The sequence below is a fragment of the Lonchura striata genome, chromosome 1A (genome assembly GCF_050655825.1).
Source record: "Lonchura striata isolate lonStrDom1 chromosome 1A, ASM5065582v1, whole genome shotgun sequence".
NCBI lineage: Eukaryota > Metazoa > Chordata > Aves > Passeriformes > Estrildidae > Lonchura > Lonchura striata.
The window spans coordinates 21998457-22021639 of NC_140741.1; the positions used below are offsets into that span (position 1 = coordinate 21998457).

The 23183-nt window shown below is 43.8% G+C and overlaps 1 protein-coding gene and 1 long non-coding RNA gene across 4 annotated transcripts in view; one reads left to right on the plus strand and one right to left on the minus strand.

The window, feature by feature from the left end:
- Positions 1 to 620: 620 nt before the first annotated feature.
- On the minus strand, positions 621 to 20417 carry LOC146763403 (uncharacterized). Its single transcript, XR_014951806.1, has 4 exons — positions 6428 to 20417; positions 5933 to 6109; positions 2536 to 3491; positions 621 to 1747 (listed from the first exon to the last, which is right to left on the minus strand). It is a non-coding gene; the product is annotated as an uncharacterized LOC146763403 (long non-coding RNA).
- Positions 20407 to 23183, plus strand: part of TBXAS1 (thromboxane A synthase 1) — a 242173-nt gene continuing 239396 nt past the window's right edge. For 2 of the 3 annotated variants that reach the window (XM_021536482.3, XM_085568344.1), the window contains exon 1: positions 20408 to 20562. The gene's annotated coding sequence lies outside the window, so the exon portion shown is untranslated. Of the gene's footprint in view, positions 20563 to 23183 lie in introns of all 3 variants that reach the window. The other variant, XM_085568338.1, reaches the window with a different exon arrangement.

A 23183-nucleotide genomic window follows, 5' to 3' on the forward strand; every position in this document is an offset into this window, starting at 1 on the left:
CATACGTTGCTGCTTTTAGGAGTCAGGTTGTGTTTTTGTTTTGTTTTGTTTTATTTTGTTTTAAAAGGAACCACATCAAAGAAGTGTTTACTAACTGAGATTGACAGCCTAGTCTCCCCCTCCCTCTCTTCCCTCCCCCCCTCCCCAGCCCCCCCCCCTCCGGTTTTTTTTTTTAATTTTAAATCATCCGTCTCTCCGATTGAGCTCTTGCTGTAGGAGCACCAACCCGACGAGCATCATTTTTGTTGGTGCATAGAGGAGAGCTGTAGGTGAAGCCAGAGGATCCCCCTTTGCCTGACAGGAGCTTTACAAAGGAAGGTCAGTCACCAAGTACCCATTACGCAGGCAAAGGAAGCTGACACTCATGCAAAGACTTTGGCAAAGGTGGAAACAAAACCTCGGGCTGTGATCCTGCATTAACAGCCGTCTGGATCTGCCTGCCTGGAGCTCCTTACAGATGAGCAGTGTGGGAGCGGACCGGTGAAGACGTAACTCCCTTTGTGCCTGCTGTTACTGCTGATGCCCCGAAAAGCTGCCTCTGGGTGCTGCTGGTGCCACCCAGACCTCTGCCACCGCAGCACCTGGTCGCAGCAGGGTTCAACACCCACTGATGGCTCGAGGACGAAGCAAGAGGTAACTTTTACTTGGGGATTTCAGTGCGAGTCAAGCACTCCAGCCAGCGTGGCCCTTGTCTCGGGGTGCTGCGGGTGCCTACGCTGGCAGACAAAAGCAGGTCAGGGAACAACCCATGCTGACCAGGCGATGGAGCAGGATGGCCACGGCTGCGCTGCGGAGGATGTGATCCCCAGGCTTCTGTGGGCCATCTTTGTTTGCAAGGTATCTTCAGTGTTTTGCATGATTTTTCTTCCTCCCCTGAAAAAGGCCTGAAACTACAGAAGAGCTGTCTCTCGCCCCATTAGCATTCTGTTTGCAACATGAAGCTGAGGATACATTTTAAATGTGTCAGGGAGTGCCACGCAGGGCTGGTGGAGGTGATTGAGGGCTCAAAAGCGGGCCGGGATGGCACTGGAGGAGTATGTACAGCAGAGGGAGCAAAACCTGCTCCCGTCTCATCCCTGGTTCATTTTGAGAAGTGATCCCGAGATCAACCATCGCTAAATCTTGGAAAGAAATGGATCTGCCTTCAGCTGGACCACTGGGGAAGTCCAGGCCACAGGTGGAGGGCAAGTGTGCAGATGACGGCAGACACAGCATTTGAACTTGTTTCTTGTCCCTCTTTTATTTAGCTATGGCCACCCTCAGGGTTCAGCTCTAGGCATGAGTTGAAAGCCTCATATTTTACTAAAACGTGTTTCTAGTCATTGTAATTCTGCACTGCTGCCTTCTTTATGATGGAGAACCTTATCTGCTCCCCAAGGCTACTGATGCTTCTGATCCCAGCCTGCCTCCCTGCAGGGCGAGACACAAGAGGAAGAGATGTGGAGAAGTGTTGGAGAAGAGCAGAGGACAAACATAGAGGAGTGGGCTGCTACAGGAACCAGCTTCACTTCTTGGCGTTGCATTCTGCTGCAGCATAGCTCCAGGTCAGTCACATCAGCCTCCCTCTTCTCAGCTGCAGAATGGGAGTAGACATACCAGTCTTTTCTGTGTGAGACTGCACCGATAGTTTCTTCTCCCTTTCTTTCACGCTGGGCTATCCCATAGCTTGTAGGGTCTGTGTTAACTCCACATCCATCAAAGCTGGGATGACACAAAAGTTTAAAATAGAAACCAAATCCACTCCTTGCTGGAAGAAAAGAAGGAAGGGGTCATCAGAGATGTCTGCAGGACTCACCATGGGTGGCCTGGGCATGGAAGTGGTGCCCTCTGGCCCTGTGGCTGGTGGGTGGAACATGAAGGGTGACACAGGAACATCCAAACCTGTGTGTGACATACCTAGGGAAATGCTAAAGCTGTTGGCTTCAAAGCATGGGTTAATCTGCTTGTCTTAGGGAAAAGGTGCTGAACTTGATGGACTGCTTGGCTGGTCCAGGACTGCAATTCCTGAACGCCTCTCAAGTTTGGTATCGCCAAGGACATTACAGACTCTCATCCACTTACAAATTCTCCCAAGATAGGAAAATTAATGGGTATGTTTTCACCAACAAGGACTGTTCTGATCTTAACATGTTTTTAAATGTTGTTGCCAAATGAGGCAACATAAATAAAACCCCACCCCAACAGGTCCTGACCTCGGCCCCAGACTGGCTGTGAAAACATGGTGCATAGACAATGTTGGTGTTTTCTGGGCATGTAGAGGGAGCAGGGATTTGCCTAAGCAGGCAGAGCCTTCCTCCCCAGGGGCCTCCTCCTGAGTGTCTCTTTTGGAGAGGACATAGGGCACGTGATTGGAGCTAAGGGGGTACAACCCCTTGCTCTACTTTCCCACTGCTGTAAACAGATGGGGATGCACTCTGACCCAGCTCTGAGCCTACAACCTTCCTCCCATTCTCCCCAAAACTGAGCACCCCAGGATGCTATACCCTTTGTCATCTGGGTCCCTGAGCCAAGGCCAGAGCTGTGGTGTGAACATACCTGTTGGGAGCCAGTCATCAGCAGTGCAGCTGCAACAGCCCCAGAGCAAGGCCATTCTCTGGAGAGATCATGGTCCACTCTCTTCCTGCCTGAGGCTTCAGGGGATGTCACTGAAATTTTGCATCCTGAGAGACTTTCCCACCTCTTCGTCCCCTTTACTTTGTGAGAGGATGGCAAGCCAGCACTGGAGAAGCACCTTTTAATGCCTCATCTGCAGGGTTTTTAATTTCTCTATTTGCATATTTGGGTCTCCCATAAACACAGCCCTAGTCTGGGTGCAGGTACATGGCATGCTCAGCTGTGTCATGGAGCACCACATGCCATCAAGGCAGCAGCATGCCCAACTATGTCTGATGTGGCTGCCAGGTGGTGGTGGCAGGCACTAAGCCAGGGACAGGAGGGGTGGCCTTTTTACAGCACTGGGCTGGCACTCAAATAATCTCCACTTCTGCCCCACATATGGAAATCTTGGTGGTCTTGGCATGTAACTCCTCCAGAAAGGCACCTGGTGTTTCGCTGGTGTGTCTCAGGGGCCTGCTGGTAACAACCTGAGCCTATACTTAATTGCAGAGGGACCAGCAGGAGTTACTGTTTCTTGATGGAATTGGAGAGAGTTTGGGCTTATTTTTCTTTTCCCTTAGAATTATTACGGATTTTAAAAGTCAAGTTTAACAAGAAAGGCAAATGAGTTTTAAAACATAAGTTTTGGTCATCATTCCCATTTTAGGTGAGATGTTTGAGCGGATGCTCTTTGGTCTCTCAGAGCCAGAAACGCTACAGTGGTATCACCTCCTCTTCTTTGGTGCCTCAGCCAGACCCTGCCTGTGGACCCTGCTGCTGAGATGCAATTTATTCCTCTTCCCTCCAAAGCTCAGGTGTCTGTGGCTCCCAGATTTCTTGGTTCAGTGTCCATCCACTGCATTCATTTCTCTGGAGAGATTGAGCCTAAAACTGTACTAATAAAAGATTGTACAGTACATCAAAAACAACACCATCAACAAAAACATAACCAAAAAAAAAACCCCAAAAATAAAACCAAAACCAAACAAAGAAACAAAAAGCCTCAAAAAAGCAGAAGAGAAAGGCTGTAAGCACGCAGGGTGAGCATGTCCCCTTCAGTGACAACCTTTCATACCTGTTTGCCTTCACAGTGGAGCTGAAATGCAGCAAGTTGTTAACAAGGATCAGGCCCCAAATCTTTCACATTAAGCAAAGCAAAATATTTTTTTTTGAACACCAGGGAAAGGCTTCCCAGTGAAATACATGCAGTTGTTTTCTTTTTAAATGTAAATCAGTGAGGGAATGGACAGTTTAATTAAAAGCAAAATTATTAGCTAAGTGCTGAGGAAATCTACATTATTTGCTGGATACACTCACATATTTTTACTGGTGAGTCAATTGCAATTTTTAATTTCTTTCCACCTAGTAAGACTAGCTCAGAGAGTAGCCACTGTGGTGTGGAATATTTGGGGAAGGATTTTAACATGGATAGCAGGAATGTCTGTTCTGTGTGCAAGTTGTGGATGTCCAGGCAGACTGCTATGATATGCCCATTAAATCTCTGTTAATCAGAGAATATTCTGATTTAGAAGGGACCTACAAGGATCATCATTAGCAAACATTTACTGTAGGCTACCTCTTGGCATTACCTGGAGAAAATCCTGTCCCTTGTGACAGGGATTTGGATTGCTGCTAGTGTCACCTATCCCTCCACGCACAAGCCTGTTTGCAGGCAGGTGTTTTGTGGAAGCCCCCCTGCCCCTTCCCTCAAGCCCATGCGTCCCTCTTCTGCACGGCAAATGATCCAGATGGACTTCCAAGCACACCAGAAAACAGGCAGCGTACCAAGCTGGGACTGTAGCTGCTTATTTTGTAATGTTCTGAGGGAAGGCCCTTATCTTTGACTACATATGGAAAATATGCTGCATACTTGAGTAGGGCTGGGGTCTGATGGCCCTGTCACAGCTGAAGTTCAAAATAACACCACAAAAACCTACAGCACAATTATCCCATGCACCAGCAAGTGGGGCTTTATAAGAATTCAGATAGTTTTACTCAGCTGGAACATCAGTGGCTCCCTCAATGCAGCTCATGTGATGTAAATGCCCCTTTCAGGAGGTAACAAATGTGCAGGCATACAGAGGGATGAGACTTAATTCCCACTATGAAACCAGATGATGCTGATAAAACCTCTGTGGCTTCAACAGATGTACCCTGATGGACTGAGGAGTGTGGTGACAAGAAGCAGGACAGATGTTGTAAAACGCTTTGGGTATCATGGATGGAGGGAAGGTGCGATGCAAGTGCACAGCCTGATCAGGGCCCCGGGGAAGGCAGAGATCTGGGTCACCTCTCCCAGCCCAACACCACATCTGATCACATTGCTCAGCTTGCTTCCCCATCAGGAGTATCGCTGAAATAAACGCCCTAAAAATGATGTGGCCTCTCCATTTGAGGGGTTAAACACAATTTCCCATCATCGCGCTTTTGCAGTTAGCTCAGGTATTGTTGCAGGATCTTGGATCCCTTTCTTCTTATTATTAATAAAAGAAACTTTGAAATATATTTTAAAGAAAAGTGCTTATCAGATAATGAAATTCTAGCTGTGGTTGTCTTTCAAACAACCAGGGCCATGATTTAATTGGAAGCAATTATAGACTTTTCTGAAGTATAATTTTTAGGGTATTTTTTCCCCTGACATTTGCAGTGTGGAAATTAAAAATAAAACTATGTCAGAAGCACAAGATTTCAATCTTTCTTCAAACAATAATGTGGGCTAGTGTCAGAGGTTTGTCCTTGGCTGGAAGAGAGAAAAACTTACAGAAGAAAATCCTTCTGGTAAAAATTGCCTATAGCACCTACTGGTACATTTGCTGTGCTGAGAAAATCCTGAGAGACTCCTGCTTCCAAGAGCTCACTGGAAAGCCTCCTACCTCTGCTGCAGTGGGAAAGGGCACATCAGTACCTAGCTCCTGAGAGCACCACATTTGTAATGCAGGCTTTGTTAATTATTCCACCGGCAAAGCTGTATTAAAAGGTACACTTAGAGCAAGGAAAAGAATTTCCCATTCTATACAATAAAAAATTAAATGTAGTCCTTGTATCCTGCTGGAAACAAACTTATCTCCATACTTGTTTTTCCCTCAATAATTTTTTTCACATTTTTAAACAGGATTTTTTTCAAATTATCTCTTTGTAAATTTACCCTGTTTTCACTTTGCAATTCTTCATCCTCCTTTGGTGAAACCATCAGTGTATCCCCTAAACTTTGACTCACGCTTCCTTACTGAAAATGCCATTTCCAATGGAGGGAGAGTCTCTGTAGGAGGAACTTAACCTTTTTAATGGCCAGTGGCATCATCAGGGCCCCATGGGCAGAGCCTGAGCTCCTACCAACCTGTGTGGCTCTGCTGGTACTGGTGATGCTGTGATGCCCCTGGACACAGGCAATCACTCAGTGGACGGTTTGGCTCAGCCTCCTAAAACACATTCTCCAGACTTCAAATCATTTCTGTAGGGATGTGGATGCACACGTGATGAATCATCTTGCACTCTGAATTCTCTGCTTCTGGATCTGTAATTTTAGAACAAATACCCATTTAAAATCCATTCCCGAACACCAGTCAAAGAGAAAGGAAGGGACTATTTCAGATTAAAATGGCAACACATATGAAAAGAAAAAGTTCCATAATATTCTGTATTGAATCTGCTGTGATTCACTCTATAAAGTGCTGTAGAGGGTTGTATGAGGGATGCCCAGTTCTGCAAAGTGTGTTGATGAGGCATCAGGTGAGGTTCCTTATCATTACAGGCTCTATGGTATTATTAACAGGATGATTTACAAGCCAAATTCATACTGGGCAATGCCTGCCTGGCCCCCACATGTACCCACCTCACTGTTCAGCTTTATTTATTCCACTTCACTCTCCACCTCAAAAATCCCATTGCGTGGCCTTTCCAGTGAAGAGCAGCTATATTTCATCTCAGACATGCCTTCAGCAACAAGGGAAGGGATTTCCCTCTACTCTTCAGCCTCTGAAAAAGCTTTCTCAAAGAGATTCATTTTATTATATAGGAAAAAATTTATACAGACTGAGGTAAAAATTTTGGTCAGGCTTTATAAAACAAACATAGTGTCTTTAAAGTAATAAAACTTTCTGTGGCACTTTGCCAGAGTTGATCTTCTATGCTATACTTCAGGGATAAGTATGGATGTGCTGACAGAAACCTCGTGGCTTCCAACCTCTGTGATGTGTAGAGCCTCAAGGAATTTTCTGGAAAGCAACTGCTTTTCCGAAGTTAAACATTTTTATCCCCCTCCCAAAATGGCCATCAGCCCAGCAGTGTTTCAAAGACAAGCAAACATGTCTACTTCCACACCTTTCATGCCATCAACAGAAAATACTTGAAATTGAAGGCAGTTTCCAAGAAAGCAGAGAGGAGATTTTCTTTGCTTTAAATTTCCAAGTACCTTCCAGCAAACCTTTCCCTGTCTTTGCACCACTCCCTTGCTCACCTGGGAGCCTGGAGATCTGAGCCTGTGACCTCACCATGGACCCGTCTGAAGACTCTGTGTGCTCAGGTACTGTGGGCCAAGGAGTACATTTGGTACAGGAAGTGCCAGACACAACACAACCCTGAGCTTGGTGGGACCCTTCTGTCCAGGGGTGGAAAAATCTTCTAGGATTTACTTATTTGGCTATGCAGTGGATATTATCCCTTTTTCCAGCCCAAATCTCTATGAAAGCCAAACCTGGCCATGATGTCCATCACTGTTAATGCCGTACCAAAAGCTAAGATATAGGTGAAAGCTGGACACAAAAGCATTATGCTTTGCTGATTAGTCACAAACTGTGACTATCACAGCTTGAAAAAATGTGATCATGAGGTCTTGTCTTGCGACCCTGCTGCCCACCCTCTTCCACACAGGGAGAGAAGAATAAATATTTACTATTTCGCAAAATAACACCCAGCCACACTCATCCTTACTGCTGCAATGTAGTTCATCTAATTGAAATAAGAACATAAGTAAATTGTTTGTCAAGGCAGTTTATTAGGAAGAGATTGCTGTGTCAGGAGCTCCCTTACTGCGAGAGATGCTGTGTTGTCTCTCTTAATATTTAATGTCATTTTAATAATATTTCCCAGTTAGGGGTGCGGGCTGATGCTATAGATTAAAGCCTGCCAAAGTGGGGAGGAATAAAAGCTTGAGGTCAGCTTCATTCCATTGACTTTTCCACCTGGAAGCTGGGCAAAGAGCAATGCTACACCTTTTCCAAGGCACTCAACCACTCCCTGGTACTTCTCTCAGCAGCTTTCCCTCAGATTTGTGGATTTTGCCTTTCACTCACTCAGAAGGACACTTTAAAAGATGAGGACCACATCCTGAGGAGGCAGATATAAAAAACCCACCTTTTTTTCCTTTGACAAACCCATTTCTCTTTGCGATGCTGCTCCACTTGGGCTCATTATTCAGACAGCACCATAAACTACTGAATTTCTTCCAAGCTCATGATTGCATCTGCAGTTACAGCACTCTTGATCCTCGGTGACAAGCCTTGTTTTGGAAACCTCTGGGTTAAAGTTAGAAGTCTTTTAGCCCAAGGAGTAGGGATCTGCAGCTTAAGTATCAAAGGTCCCTGCTCATAAAGCATCCATTGATGCTGCCTTGGTGTCACCCTCCAGCCCTCCCAGACTGCCTTGGCTGCAAAGCTGCTGCACTGATGGCGCCTCAGCCCCCATGCCATCCTTCCAGATTTCTCCTGGCAGCAATGCCCAGCTCAGGCTCTTCCTTGTTGTCAAAGACTCCTGTTTGAAGGACCATGGAGTCAGATCCTTTTGTAGCTGCTGCATTCTTTTCCCAAACATCACTAGACAGTTCTATAATTACATGAACTTTGTAATCAGCTAAACTAGCATAGCCATCTACCTGATGTACATGTAGCACTTGTGAGTAATTTTACATCAAGGGCAGGTACTTTTGGACTTAGTGCACAGGCTTTGTGCACAAACAGCAATAGAAGGAGGGCCCAATTATAAATAAACTGTCCTTAGTTGTCACTTTGCTGTCTCTGACTTCCCACGCATTCAAATGGTGAGACTGATTCATTTAATCTTACTTTAAAGCAGCAAGCCACAGAGTCAGTTTCCTGACAGTTGCTTTAAAAAGAGTAGCTGTGCTCCCTTGAATTGTCTTCCCCTGTATTATATTTAGACATTGTGATTAGAGTATCTGTCATGATATGCTTTTACTTTAAGGCAGAAGTTCAAGCCGCTTCCTGAAAACAGAAATGCTCCTGGGAGCCGAAGGGGCACGAGTGCTGGGGTTCAGCTTTTGGGAGCAAAGATCTCCAGCACCACTTGTGCTGCTGGCTCTCCTGCACAGCCAGCCTCATGAAAACCTGAGCTTTCAAATAAGTGCAACATTACTTACCATAATGAGACTACTGGGAAGGGTGGAGGCAGTGAAAGACTTAGCGGCTGTTTCCAAGGGTTTTAGAAATATCAGCTCAGCAATTCTTACCATCTTCCCTTCTCCCCTCCTTCCCTTGTCCCCCCTCCAAATCTTGTCAAAGACTTGGATGCAAAATCTGGACACTCCTGTCATATGAACATGGCTTTTATATGTTTGTGTCATTGCAAAGCAGATTATAATGACTACACTTCATGCATTTTACCCTAATTAAGTCAGTGGAGGTTTCAACGCAGATACAAACTCGACATGCAGCTCTGCCCTTGACAATTGCCTACCAAAGAGAATACCTGAAAGCTTTTGTTTTGCTAAATATACTATTTAATATTTTGTAATGCTTGGGTAAATGCAGTCAGTGAATGTAGAGTCTTCTATGTTTCTATAGTATTGTGGAGGAGGTTATTAGAGTTTTGCTGAAGGAGGTTTCCTTGTTCCATGACTTGCTTTGCAGAGCACTTGCCAGATACTGAACTGAAAGTTCCAGTCCTGCTGACCACCATCCATGATGAGGAGACCCCCAGACTCCAGCAGACTCTCAGCCACTGCTCTGATGGCAGGAGCTCTCCAGCAGCCTGGCAAATGTGACCAGGAGCTGGCAGACAGGACAAATTCAAAGACCTGCTGGGCTTTAAGGTACAAGGAGGGGATGGGAAGGGATTTAATTTAACAGACTGAATTTAAAGGTGAGTTTCTCCCATGTGCTTTTTGTAGGATGCCTGTATCCTCTAGCTGATCTACAGAGATTTGTAAATCTATTATTGCTTCCACATACCCTCAGAGAAATTTGTGCTTTATGTTTAGTGTGTAGAAATCTTTAGGTCCTAGGTTCCCATTCAAGTGTTTGTCCAATGTGATTGGATTACCATTCCTTTAAGACTGGTCATATTCCTTTTCTTCAGATAAAACTGTCATGCTAGAACTTTTCTACCATCCCTGTGTCTCCAGAGAGAATCTTGGAGACTTTAAGGTCACTTTTCTGAAAAATGGTCTCAATATAATTCCAAAAATACATTATAATTTGGAGCCTGCTCCTCAACCTCCAGCAGAGATCAAAGAGATCCCAGAAAAAATATTAAGCACCATGCATTCCTAGGAGCTGAGCCTTTGGCTGAAATGAATCAATAAACTATCCTTTTATCAGCCATATATAAACTGACTTAGGGCATTTTGGAGCCAAAGGCTACTAGTACAAGGCTGCTGGTTTAGGCTTTGTTTTCATTAAAAAGTTTGACTCCAAAGGAAGATCGTTGTTTTCAAACAGTATTTTTTACATCTTCCTGTTATTTTCACCTTCAAGCTTGCTCAGCCAGTTGGGTATGAAAAACTTGTTCTTGCTTCTTAGTGGCAAGATCATGTGTTGGTGGTATGTATGGGGTGCTAATTACTATCTGTCATTAGTATTTATGGGGTTCCAATTGCTACAGCACCCTGGTGCCAGGTACAATATTGAGATAAGCAGGTAAGTTATGGACTGTGGACTCTGCTCTTCCCACCCATAGTGCTTGGCCCCTTTGACTTGGAGACTTTGTCCTCTCACTCATGCTCAGATGCAGGGCACCTGAGAAGAAGTGAGGTTTGTGCTTTGCTGTGGAACAATGTCGACCTGTGAGCCCCGCCAGGCTGTACCTGTGGCTCCATCTCAGATCACATCCTGCTTCCATCTCATGCTGGCATGTGACCCAAGGCACCGGCGCTGTGACTGGTGGCACTGGGAGCAGAGCCCGCAGAGCCTGTGGCCTGCACACCAGCTGCTACTGAACTCTTTTCCATTGAAGGTTTCCCAAAATCCAGCAAACTGTGTCAACTGGGAGAGTGGAAATCAATTTAAGTGCTGCTTCCCAGCCTGTGCAGGGTCACAGAAGGTGTCCCAGTCAGACAGCATGGAAAGCTTTGATCTCTTTGGAGAAAGAGACTGCCATGAAGCAGAGGGCTGCTGGAGCCTGGCTGGTAATAATGGGAAGAGTTTCTCCTGGCTACTGGCACTAAAGAGACAGTTTGCTTCTCATACAAACTCAGCCCTTTGACCAACTTGACCAAAGCTGTGGCCAGAGTCAGTCTCAGCCTGATTCTGAGAAAAGCACATGCCTGGAACTCCATTTCTACCACTACAGAGAAATTAATATGAACCCACAAGAAAGTGGAGATGAGATGAAAAAATGCAGGTCACGGTAGCAGCTAGTTCTTAAGTGGGACCAGGCATAAATTTCTTTAATGTGGATATAGAAGGGGATGTATTTTGGTTTTATTATTACTTGACTCTGGGAAGCTAAATGGAAATTTTCTCACAACTCCAAGAAGTGTTCAAAACTAGTTTTTAAAGTGTGAAAATTAAAACAAAAAATTAGAAAGGAAATTGTGATGCAGGATCTGCATAAGATTTTTTCCCCTTCTTTTTGACCAGCTCTGATGACTCTAAGTGATGTCCAAGGAGAAAGCTTGGTGATTTAGAGATGAAGAAGAAAGGGATCGCACCCTTGGTAAGCTTTGCCTTTGGGACAGCAAACACGGAACATTCTGAAAATATTTGAATAAGGAATGTTCCATGAACCAACATTTATCTCCTGCTTACCCTTACAGCTATTGCTTTACCCTCAAATTTTCAGGATTGAAAAGCCATAAGGATCAGCAATTACTCTGAGACTTTTCCTTTATGTACCACTGCTCACTCAAGAATTTCAGCCCATTACACAAATAGCAGTGATGTGCTTGTTGGGGCCCTTTGATGCACAAAGTGCTATTGCTACCAGCTTGGTTTCCTTGGTGGAAGAGCAGCAGCAGAGGGAGATGAAGGGATGGAGGCTGCAATGTTGGGATGCTCTCCCCCTCCTTGCCTCCCCAAATCACTCATGCCCCTCCTGCTTTGCCCCCATGGGTTTTTCTGGCCTCACAACCCACCTGAAGACAGCTCTTTTGGGATGATAGAGCATTTCTAGATGCTTAGGTGCACCTGGCAAACAGGGAATGGGCACCCAGCACGCAGTGCTCAGTGCCCAGGGCCAAGCAAGCCAGTGATCCTACCCCTGGATTGCTGAGAGCTGCTCTGTGATGCCAGGAGATTCACAGAGAGCAAGCGGGGCTGGAGACAGGTTACACTGGCTCCCAGGGACCAGGCAGCTGCTTCCCAGAGAAAATACATGCCCACATAAATAAAGAGGGAAATAATTATAAATGAGTAATTAACTGAGCAGAAGTAAAAATGTGAAACTGAAAGGCTGAAAGAAAAGGGAAGTGAATGAGCTTTTGTGTAGATGCAGAGGTTTGCATTTTACATCTAAAAAAATGGAGGAAGAAATTTAAATGCATATTTAGAAAAAAAAAAATCCAATGGGAAATGTGAAAAGAACCACTTTTATGAGGAAGGCTCTGAAGAGACAAAGCTATAAGTGCACATTTCCAAATATCAACCATTTCTTCTTCAACAGTAAAAATTCCCAAGTAATTAATTCTGTACAGTTAAAGCAAACTTTTGGAGAAGCACCTGGGAAAAATACTGGGAATTGTCCACCTTATGATTTTTGCTCCTGTCACAGGCCAGTATAGGTGAAGTGTTATTTATGCAGGAAACATTGCATTCCTTTCTTCTCACCACTATTTTGCTTACAGTTGAGTGTATTTATATAAACCTGCTCCAAGACCTGAGATGCACTGCCACCAGTCTCCCAGCACTGTCCACTCAGTGATCAGTGGAAGGATAAATCTACTCCTATCCAGGGAAATACCACTTCCCATAGAATCATAGAATGCTTTGTGTTGGAAGGCACCTTTAAACATCATCTGCTTCAACTCCCCTTCCACAGAAATGGACATTTTTATCTAGATCATGTTGCTCAGAGACCTGTCAACCTAACCTTGAAAGTTTTCAGGAATGGGGCCTCTATCACTCTCTCTGGGCAACCTGTGTTAGTGTTCCACCAGCTTCATTGTAAAAACATTTTCTGTTTATCAAGTCTGAATCTACACTGTTATAATTTTAAACCCTTACTCCTTGTCCTGTTGCTACTGTTCCTACTAGAATGTCGGTCTCCATCATTCTAATAAGCCCCCTTCAGATACTGGAAGGCCACTATAAGGTCTCCCAGGAGCCAGTTGAACAACCCCAAATCTCACAGCCTTTCCTCATGGAAGAGGTGTTCCAGACCTCTAATCATCTTCAGATTAAGCAGAAAATGGCTTATCAGGGAGGCAGGATTTCACTTAGAGAGCTTCAGACTGAAAAATCAGTCTTTAACTTTCTCTGAAAGACAAGAAGAAAAACAAATCTAAATAGACTTTCTTTGCTCAACTGTCACAAGCTACCTTGTGTACCTTGCTGACATGTTTCTGGATGAAGGAAAATTCAGTGGGCAATTTGTCACCAAATTAAAATCATCACTATAAAATTAATTCTGGATCCAAAAGAGCAAAATAAATTTGACTGTACTTTTAGAGATGTATTTTGGACAATGACAAAGAACCTAGGCCAGCTGCTGCTCACTTAGCTCTTATGTAGGCAACACTTGCATGGATTGCAATTGGGGATGGCTGAATGAGGGCTGGATGGGGTAATAGCACTGAGCTAATGATGGAGGAGCTGGTGCTTGGAGACCAAATGACATTCCTCAGCCTGGGATAATTCAGAATCCCCAGAGACAGGGCAGACAGGTACCTGCTGCCTTTTTTTCCAGTTAGGAGTTAACTGGAGTGACACTGTAGGGGAAAGATTAAGGCAAAGTCATTGAAAATAAAAAAAAAGGAAATAAAGGTCCTTTATGATTCCTCTACGATTTTGTGGCTCATAGAGCATGCTGGGTGGGATTGGAAGTGTGGAAGCACAGCACACAGACAGATTTTATTAACTTGACAAACTAGAAAGACTGATGTGTTTTGGCACTCCATCACTGTTACTGGCCTTTGGTGAGGCAGTGCCTTTGGCCAATGCTCTTTACAGGGAGGATTTCTCTGGCCTTATGTATCCCCCAATTCATGGCCTCTGGGGCACATAAAAGCTGTGCTATTTAACCCTCCCTCCCCTTGTTTATGTTCCTCATTCCCACACAATCCATAGGCAATGTTGTATAGTGTCACTCCCATCCCCCAAACTTTCCCTGTTTCAATTGGTGTCACCACAAAGGAATAGATTATTACTGACACTGATCCCAATTTAATCCTTCCAATAATCTGATTTTTCCAAGCCTATTTATATCCTTGAAATGACAGTAGGGTTTAAAGTGATACAAATACCTGAGCCTAAGTGCTGGTACTGCCCACAGCAGTCTGGTCCAGTTTTGACCCTTCAGAATAAAATGTAACCCCAAATATTATTTGATAAATCCCTTCCCAAGTGTTTGTAGTGCTAGACTGGTCCTTGGTTCCTCTTTTTGACTAGCTTTTTTACATTACAGATTTATTCTCCTATACACTAGTATCAAGCTGAAGTCCCAAAATAAGTTTTAAAACTCATTTAAATGTAGAATTTCTTTTCCCTTTGTGAATTTTAATAACTTTCTGGTGTCTGGAAATGATCTAGAAGTAAAGCTTTCATAGCAGTGTAAGAAGTATAAAGCTATTCTAATTTGTTATTTCATCCAGCAACCTGAGAACTTTTTTTATTTTCTTGGGATTTAAGGTGATCAGCCAATGTTTTCGCCCATCCCCAATCTCCTTAAGAAGCTTATTAATGCTTTATATTGAAAATAAAGACAAATGAATCTGAAAACAAAGCCATCCTTAGCGCTGGATATTGTAAATGTGCTTGCTGGACTATTTCCACTATTAGTAACCAATTCATTTTAATATTGCTCCTGCTTCTTGCTATATCTGCACAACCTCAGTTCACACGTAGCCAAGGAGTAGTTCAACCAGCAGTCAGCAGGTTTTTGTTCTTTTTTCCCCCACTCTTATAATTCAGTGCAGCGACTTTGGTTTATATAACCAAATCCTTTTGTTTCTCCAAAAGGGACTTGGTCATTTCACTTGAGCGACAACATCCGTGCTAAGTGATGGTCTATTTTTTCCAGAGCAGAGGCCTCAGTTTTCAGCAGCATTTACATTCCAGTAATAAATATTTAAAGGAATTATAATGGAAATGAAGCAAAGAATGTCTCTCTGAAGTGCACACACACACGTGTACACGCACACACACACAAAGACATGCACACTCACAGTCAGTTAGTCTGGGGTCACTCAGGTGCAGATGGTGCCTTTGTTCAACCCCTGAGATATTTTGCTTTTTCTGTTAGGAAACTTGGCCACCTTGGACTTTTAATACCCCATAAAAACCCTATAAAATATTATGCTTTACTGTCTATGTAGCAGATCAGTCAAACATCTATGTCAAAGGCATTTTCTGCAAAAAAATCTCTTTCTGCCTCTAAAAAAGTGTAAGAAATATTACAATCCATGCTGATTTCTTGGTGTCCATTCTCAGGTATGAGCTTTAGGATTTTCAATCATCTCTATTTTATTCTATAAAAGACAAAAATAAATTACACCGTAATGACAGTTTTGGAACATACCAGGGATACACAACCACCATTTGGCTTCAGATGAGTGGACTATTATAAAGGAAATGAGACACTGATGTACTTTTCCAATTACAAAAGCTTGAACTTTACGGGCATAACATTAGATGATGTCTTAATTAGTGATGGTGAAGATCATATATGTGACATAAACAAAAGAAATGCTTTTTAACAACAATTTAAAAAATGAGAAAAAAAATATTCAGAATATTTTGAGAAAGAATTAACTGATTCCAAAAAGTAGAATAATGAAAGCCGAAAGGCAAAAGAAGGATGTGACGTAGATACTGGAGTTACCTGCAAATGTCTCCCTTTGCCAACCAGAAAGTATTTATTCTGTATAGTTTGCTGTATCCTTGTTTCTTCATGTGCACTGAATGATGCCCTACCAGCAGCACTACATCTGCATTAAACTGCCTGATTATAATGCTCACTGAGCACTGCCCACCCATCAGTGCCTGCTTGTCCTTTCTCAAGCCAGACACATTTGTCCACATTTACAAAATCTAAATCTAAATCTAAATCTAAATCTAAATCTAAATATCTATGGAAAAAATAGGCATTGAGTCTTAACTGTAAGTGGGCAGCTTTGCCATGAGGAAGCCTGCTACCTGCATGCCCTTTTTAAAACTGGCAGACAAAAAATGCAGTGGCCTGTGCTCTTTTTGTTCTCACCCCTGTGTGACCCACACCTGCAGGAATCTTGGGATGGGAACAACACAGTGGTGGGTGCTTATCCAGGAACCACCATGATTATCTCTGACTTTAAAAGCCTGAATCATATAGGATGTGTGGGAGCTGCAGAAGGACCTCTGTCTCACAAGCTGACAAAAAAACAAATTAAAAGAATGAAGAAATGGGTGTTGGGTGTAAGGGGAATTGGTAATGGAGAGGGGCTCTAAGGGGAGGTGGAGGGTTACATAGTGGTTTTTTTCCATTCATTCCTGTGCCCAGGGCTCAGCAGGAAAACAGTACTTCTCAATTTCCACCCTATCTCTGTTTTTTCACCTTTGAAATCTGGTTATTCTTAGCTCACTAGGTTTAATTTGCTGACCTGACACGAACATATCCATCTTTCATGTTGATCCTGGCTCGGACTCAGCAGAAACACAAGAGTGGAAAATAACCCTTCTGACAGCTAGACAATGACACTGAACCAGTTCAGGAGAAATGGAAGGTGGTCATGGGTACATAGAAGGTCTCTGTCTACTCACAGTAGACCACAGTTTAAGAGCAAAAGAGTGGGTGTTTGTGGGCATGTGAGCATGGATATGCAGACACCAGTGGAGAAGTTGAGATAGGTGCTTTTCTACTCATCAGCCCTCATTGCTGTACTCTCTGCATCACTGCAGGAGCTGACCTTCATCGGGAGAGACCTTCTGGAAGGATCCGCTGGCCAGGAGAGGGAACGAGAAACCTCCTGCAGGAAAGGGAAGTCAATCTAGTTCAGGAGAAGCTCCTGGGAGAGGGACAGGCGTGGATGGAGGCAGGAGGGCCTCCCACTCCTGTCGCTCACCCTTCCCGTGCCAGCCCTGCTCCATCTGCTGGCAAGAGCCATGCGGAGCCGCTGCTGTTTGCCCGCGGGATCCAGCCCCTCCTGTCCTCCTCCCGAGCCCACATTCCCTCCACATCTTCATTTCATCTGACACAAGTGCCGAGGGAGAGAAGAGCAGAGCCTCCCCCAGACACAGGAGGGAGAACAACCCTTATTTTTGGATCCCTGCTTTCCCATGAGTTTCCCTCTGTTTTAGCCTCTAATATGTCATCAAAGTTACAAATTAAGTACTCTGCATGCCGTGTATTTACTATCTGATCTGATGGCTGGGAAGTTGACTCCCCTGCTCACCTGTGGTCAGTCAAACCCAATGGAAATACCCTGCAAGTCCCCTGAGGCTGCACATGGGGATACTGGTGGGAATGGAGTGAGATGGCAGCACCAGCTGCTGCCTCAGCCAAATGCCCAGGAAACCAGGGTACAGCTCTGAAAGGTGTTCAGACGAAACAGGAGTCCTTTGGCTCTTTGCTTTGCTGCTCAGCACTTTGCAAGGGTATTATTTTGGCTCTGCCTCCATTTTTCCCTTGCCTACTAAGTGTTTAAGAGAACAGGCTGAGGAAAGCTCTGATATTTTCCAAAATATGAAAGCAACATGGAAGCTTTTGTCATGTATGAAACTGCATGGAATTGTGAATTTGACTTACTCTTTGTTCCTGGAGATGCACGGTGATCACAGCTCCCCTATGGAAGGGTTTTTCAGCTCTGGCAGCACGGGCATTAAATGCTTTTTCCTTTTGTCTTGCCTTCTGCTTTTGGGAAATCATCTGCACCTGGAATTTGTGTCTCTTTTCCATATGGGAAAAGAAGTGTGTTCATCCCACTGTGGTCCCTACATATGGCAAGTCTTTCAGCTCTGGGTTACAGGCAGTCAGGTGAAGAGGGTGGGTTCAGCTTCCCCACAGCAGCTGGGTCTCAGGGAGGAAAGAAGGGCAGCCAGCGTCAGACCAGTGATTACAGAAAGTTTAGTCTCCAGTGGATTTCCCTATTCCAGTGAAACAATGGGAGGGTCTTGTGCTGTATTATCTGTGCTTCCTCTTTATTCTGATATTATCTGTGAATTCTTGCAAATAATAGATGACTGAGACCATTGTTGTTTTGGGAAGTAGGAAGATGAAAACATTACATGGACCTTAGCAGTTTCAATAGAGTTATTCATGGTGTTTGTAGTTATGCAAGTCAGAAACAAGCAAAATACCTGTTGGAATAAGTAATAACCCTGTGCATTCACAAAAGCAGTTCTCTTAACCTCACTTTTAATAAGAGAGACTGTTTCAGTCAAACAAGTGCTAGAGAGTTGAAAACAAAAAAGGAAAGCAAACATTACTCCACTCTTAATGCCATAAGATTTTGGGAAGCAATCAATCCCAGCTCTTCCATGTATCTGCTTTAATACAGGCATGCTGATATAAATTGCATGATGGTGATTAATAAATCTTCTATCGATTGAACTTGAAGTCAAAAGAACATACTTTTTTTATTTTTCTTTTTCTTTTCTAAACCTGCATTAAAATAGATTATTCAAAACTCTTGGAATGAAAAGTGCTAGGTCAAAACTCACATTTTTCTAGCAAGTCTATGAAAATTTACTATAAAAAAGTCACATACTGTAGAATGTCAATTATCCTGGAAGGCTTATCCAGGTTATGGCTTAAGTGTGCTATTCATGTGCTGCCAATTTGCTCTAGAAGTACAAGATGAGATGTAGTGCCTTGCAAAGCAGCTGAACAGTTCCCTGGGCCAGCTGAAATCCAGAAGCCATTCAATGGATTGATTTGGGGGCAGAAGTCTTGCAGCTTCCCTGCAGTCCCATGCAGAGCTTCTCAGAGCTGGAAGCCACAGAGCCATGTGGGTCCTCTGCAGCTCTGGCAGGACTCAGAATCTGCCTCTACATCACGAGCTCCTCATCTGGGAAGTGTTCTTGGTTTACAAACCTTGCCCTGCAACTGCACAGAGATGGCTGTGGCATGGGCTTGCACAGAAGCCACCTATGGATACCTGCATCACTCATGTATTATTAATTCCTGTTACTTAGGACCTTTCCTTCTCTTCTTCACCTCAAATAAAGGAGACCTGTTGATATATCCATGGGTATAATACCTTCTGGTCTTGGTAGAAATTCTCTGGTTCATTGTACATTAACATTTTTGATATTTTTTATGCATAAGCAATTAATAAAAATTGGGCAAAACTTTTTTTTTTTTTTTGCTATATTCTGGACAGATTATGATTTTTTTTTCTCTGTGATGTATTGTTGAAACTTGCTACCCACAAGGACTAATTACTAAGAGTAGATTTTACTCTGAAAGGAAAACTTTCTTTAGTTTGCACAGCCTTATGTTAGAAAAACAAACATTCACAGTTAAGCAAATAGGGCCATGCTCCCAAAGGGGTTTTTTGTGATTCTCATGGCATTTAGTGATTCTATTGATCTCCCAAATTCAGGGCAGAAGGGACTGTGTAAGAAACTTCACCTCTAGTTTTCAAAAGAAATACCTTGTTTTTGGGAGCAAATGCATAAATGAATGTTTGAACACAAGGGTAAAAACAGAACATGCAATTTAGGCTCACCTGGCATGTGTCTGTTAATGTGGGCAAAGGTAGCTTGTGAACTGAAAGCCTGAATAGGGCAAACTGCTTCAGAATAAAGCAGTGTTAGGGTGAAGTGCATGTCCAGCATGGGGAAGGGGAGTTACACAAGAGAAGCTACTCTGCAGCAACTCCCAATGTGGATAAGCCCTTAATTACTTTTAAAATCTCAGCATTACTAAGCCATGCTTATAATTTCTAGAGGCCTTGAGTTTCTGGAACAACTGGAGTATGAGATTTGATTGCATTCACTTCAGTGGAGGATACAGTTAAGTATCAGCATGTTTGCAGGCTTGAGGCCAGTCATTAACTAATTAGAGTATGGGAACATTTAAATTTTTCCCATCTGATTTTTCAAAGCTATTTGGCAGCACTTGTTTATGAGCTTTTATTTTTTACTTTTTCCCTTTTACCTTCACAGAAACTGAAGAACCCCCACCAGAAGCAGAAAGACAACTGGAAGTAAACTAATTTCCCATTTTCCCCTTGCCAGAGATAAAAATATTTACTGAGTTTTATGCCTTTTTAAATTATTATTTGTAATGCAGACATACACACATATACTTTTTTAAAAAGAAACATATTAAAGGTCTCACAGTGTTAACTTCCTTTGCGGCCTCGCAAAGCCTCCTGTCCCAGCAAGAGATTATCAGACGAGAAGGCAGTGGGTGGTCGCGGAACTACAGCCCCCAGAGGGCGTGGCGGGGGGCAGCCCACGGGGACCGAGCAGGGAGGCGCGGAGACTCCTGGGAGTTGTAGTCCCGCGGCCCTACCTGGCAGCTGTCCCAGCACCTGTCTGTTACGTGAGGCGGCGATGGCTCCGCGCCCCGCTGCTGCCCCCAGGCTGCTGCCAGGCAGCTGCGGCTGGCACCCCAACCAGGAGCCGCTGGAGGAGGCACGGGACGCCTCTGAAGGTAAGGATCTCCTGGGATTTTCTGTGTAAGTCCTGCGCTCCATCCTAGTCCTCCTTGCCCCGTGCTTTTAGCTGGGAAGCTTTGCCGTGCCGCTCCTGTGGCGCATCCTTGGGCGAAAGCATCGGAGTTTGGCTTGGCTGGCGCTGTCTGCAGAGTCAGCCTGTGCGATCGGGGTGAGGTGCCATGTGTTGGCTCCTTTAGGTAAAGGTTAGTGGGATAAATAATCATACTGTCTCAGAAAAAGTGAGAGTTGGAATCCCACTGCCCTAGAGGGCTGTAAATCTTTCTCTAGTGAATAAGGGTCTTATAGCATCCAGCTTTTTGCTAAATTTAATCATGCCTTTAAAGTATTTTTTTTTCCTTTTTCCTTCTTTTTCCTTTTACGTTGACTTTCTAGGTAATAGTAGAGAGAAATGGACATATACACGTTTTGCATATGTGGCTGCAATAGACTCTGCCTGTGTACATTTCTCTCTTCCAGTGTATCTGCTGTTTCCTCAACCAGAGGCAACTCTAAATTTCAGGCTGCTAAGATCGCTACAGTGAAAATCCTTAAAAATGCTTCAATTTTATCCTGCTGTTTAATAAAACAGAGCAGTGGTGGGATAGCAGAGGGAGGAGAAATGATTTTGTGTGTGTCCTGGGTAAGGTAAAACACTTCTGAACATTTTGGCTGTGACCATCTGGCAAGCAGGCACCTGGGAAACTATTCCAGCCTTGCTGTTGGTCCTTACACCTGAGTGTAAATTTGCCAGAGAGTTGTGGTAAATACCTTGCAAAAGGACACGCTGCAGACTTCTCAGGGCTGAGTGTACATGAGATAATAAAGCCCTGTGTGTAGAGACTTGGTTCAATGACACAATTATACCCTTGTGGTCTTTTCCTACAAATAATTTACTTATTATTCTAAAGACCATAGGTTTGTTGTATGCATTACTTATGGTCAGACTGATTGTCAGCTACTGGTACTGGGGTGAAGCAGCAGGCAGTGGGCAGGCTGAAAATTGTGTGAGCAGAGTGGGAGTTTTTAGCTAAGTCTACTGGTGGAAGAACCCTATTTAAATAAAAAAGGTGAACGTGAAGATAGGGCACCCTTCTAGTAAAGGTGTCACCCAAGAGAAGATCTGAAAGGCAGTTCTCAGTCCTGCTGGGAATTGTGTTGCCCTTTTAATGGCAATTAAGTAGCTTTGCTGTTGGTCTCTGCAGAAGTTGCCAAATGCTGAACTGAACAGGTCTGGACAAGGAGGGAATTCCCTTCCTGTTGAGAGGCTTGGCAGCTCTGGGTCAGTGAGAGGTATGGTTTTGGGCGTGTCAGGCTTGCACACAGTGGCATCAGGACTGCTGTCATGCAGAAAGCTGAAGAGCTGGTGTCCTTCATGAATCAAACATGCAGAAAGGTTAAATGCAGCGCACTTAGATCTGAAATGAGGATGATGTAGCTAGTGTCAGAGGTGTTGGTAAGAAGTTCTAAAGCTTCTACCAATTAATCAATTACCTTAAAAATCCTAGCAGCTGTAATGGAGAGGTCTCACGGGCTGCTTTCCAGGTGAAGTTTTTCATGTCCCTCATAGACCAATTAGTGGCACTGCTGATATATTTGTAATAGAAAATAACTTATGGGCACATCTGAATTGAAATAGAAATTAATTTATAGGGGCATCTCAATCTGAAAGCATTCCCTACACATTCAAAAAACTTTCTTAAGTGTGCACAAGACTGATATAAAAACCAGAGATCATACCTGCACGCAGCCTTGCTGAGCTTTGAGTGTTTGTCTGTACATGGACAGTACACATGGCAGCTTAAGCCAGGGGGTCAGAACTCCTACAGGAATGTCTCCAGAGAAATGTGATGGCTGAGGATGCCGTTGATGGGCAGGTGACCAAGGAGGAGAATGGTGGTAGTGGCACCAAGCCCTGTGCCCCCTCCCTCCTGGTGCTGAAGGAGGATGGACCTCCCTAGTCTACCTTTCCCCATCGGACAGTCAGGCTGCAATATTTAAAACAGTCATGGATTTCCCTGTTTACCCAAGATCAGCACTCCTCCCAAATAGCAATTATGTTGGTTTAGTTTTCCTTTCCTCATACACATCAGAAATCACACAGCATGATATGGCTAATGGGATTATACTGACCCACCTCTGCAGTTGCTATTAATATCTGAAGAAATCCCCAAATGCCTCAGTGGTAGTATGGTTGCCTGCCCATCTTTCTCTTGCCAAACAGAGATGGGTTTTTTACAGTAAGAAATTCACTAATTACAAGCAAATTTTACTTCTTGGTAGTGTTAAGAAGACAGGGACCAGATTATATACAGCAGAGAATATATATAGAATATCTGATTTTGCATGGATAGCAAGCTGATTTGCAATGTCATTTAAACAGCATCCTAACAGCCAAGACGTTTTTAAAAACAAAGAAGGCTGAGAGAAATTGAGGGGGCTCATGTCTTTTTCTTGCTGACCATAGAAACATAACCCACCCTTTCTAATAAAAGTGCATTTGAAATTCAGCCCTGGATCACAGGGCAGTAAATTTCAATTGCTGGGTTTATGTCATCATTGCAATTGCAGTAACTCTGTAAAGCCCAAGATGAAAAGTTGCTCTTTCTGCTCTGAGCTC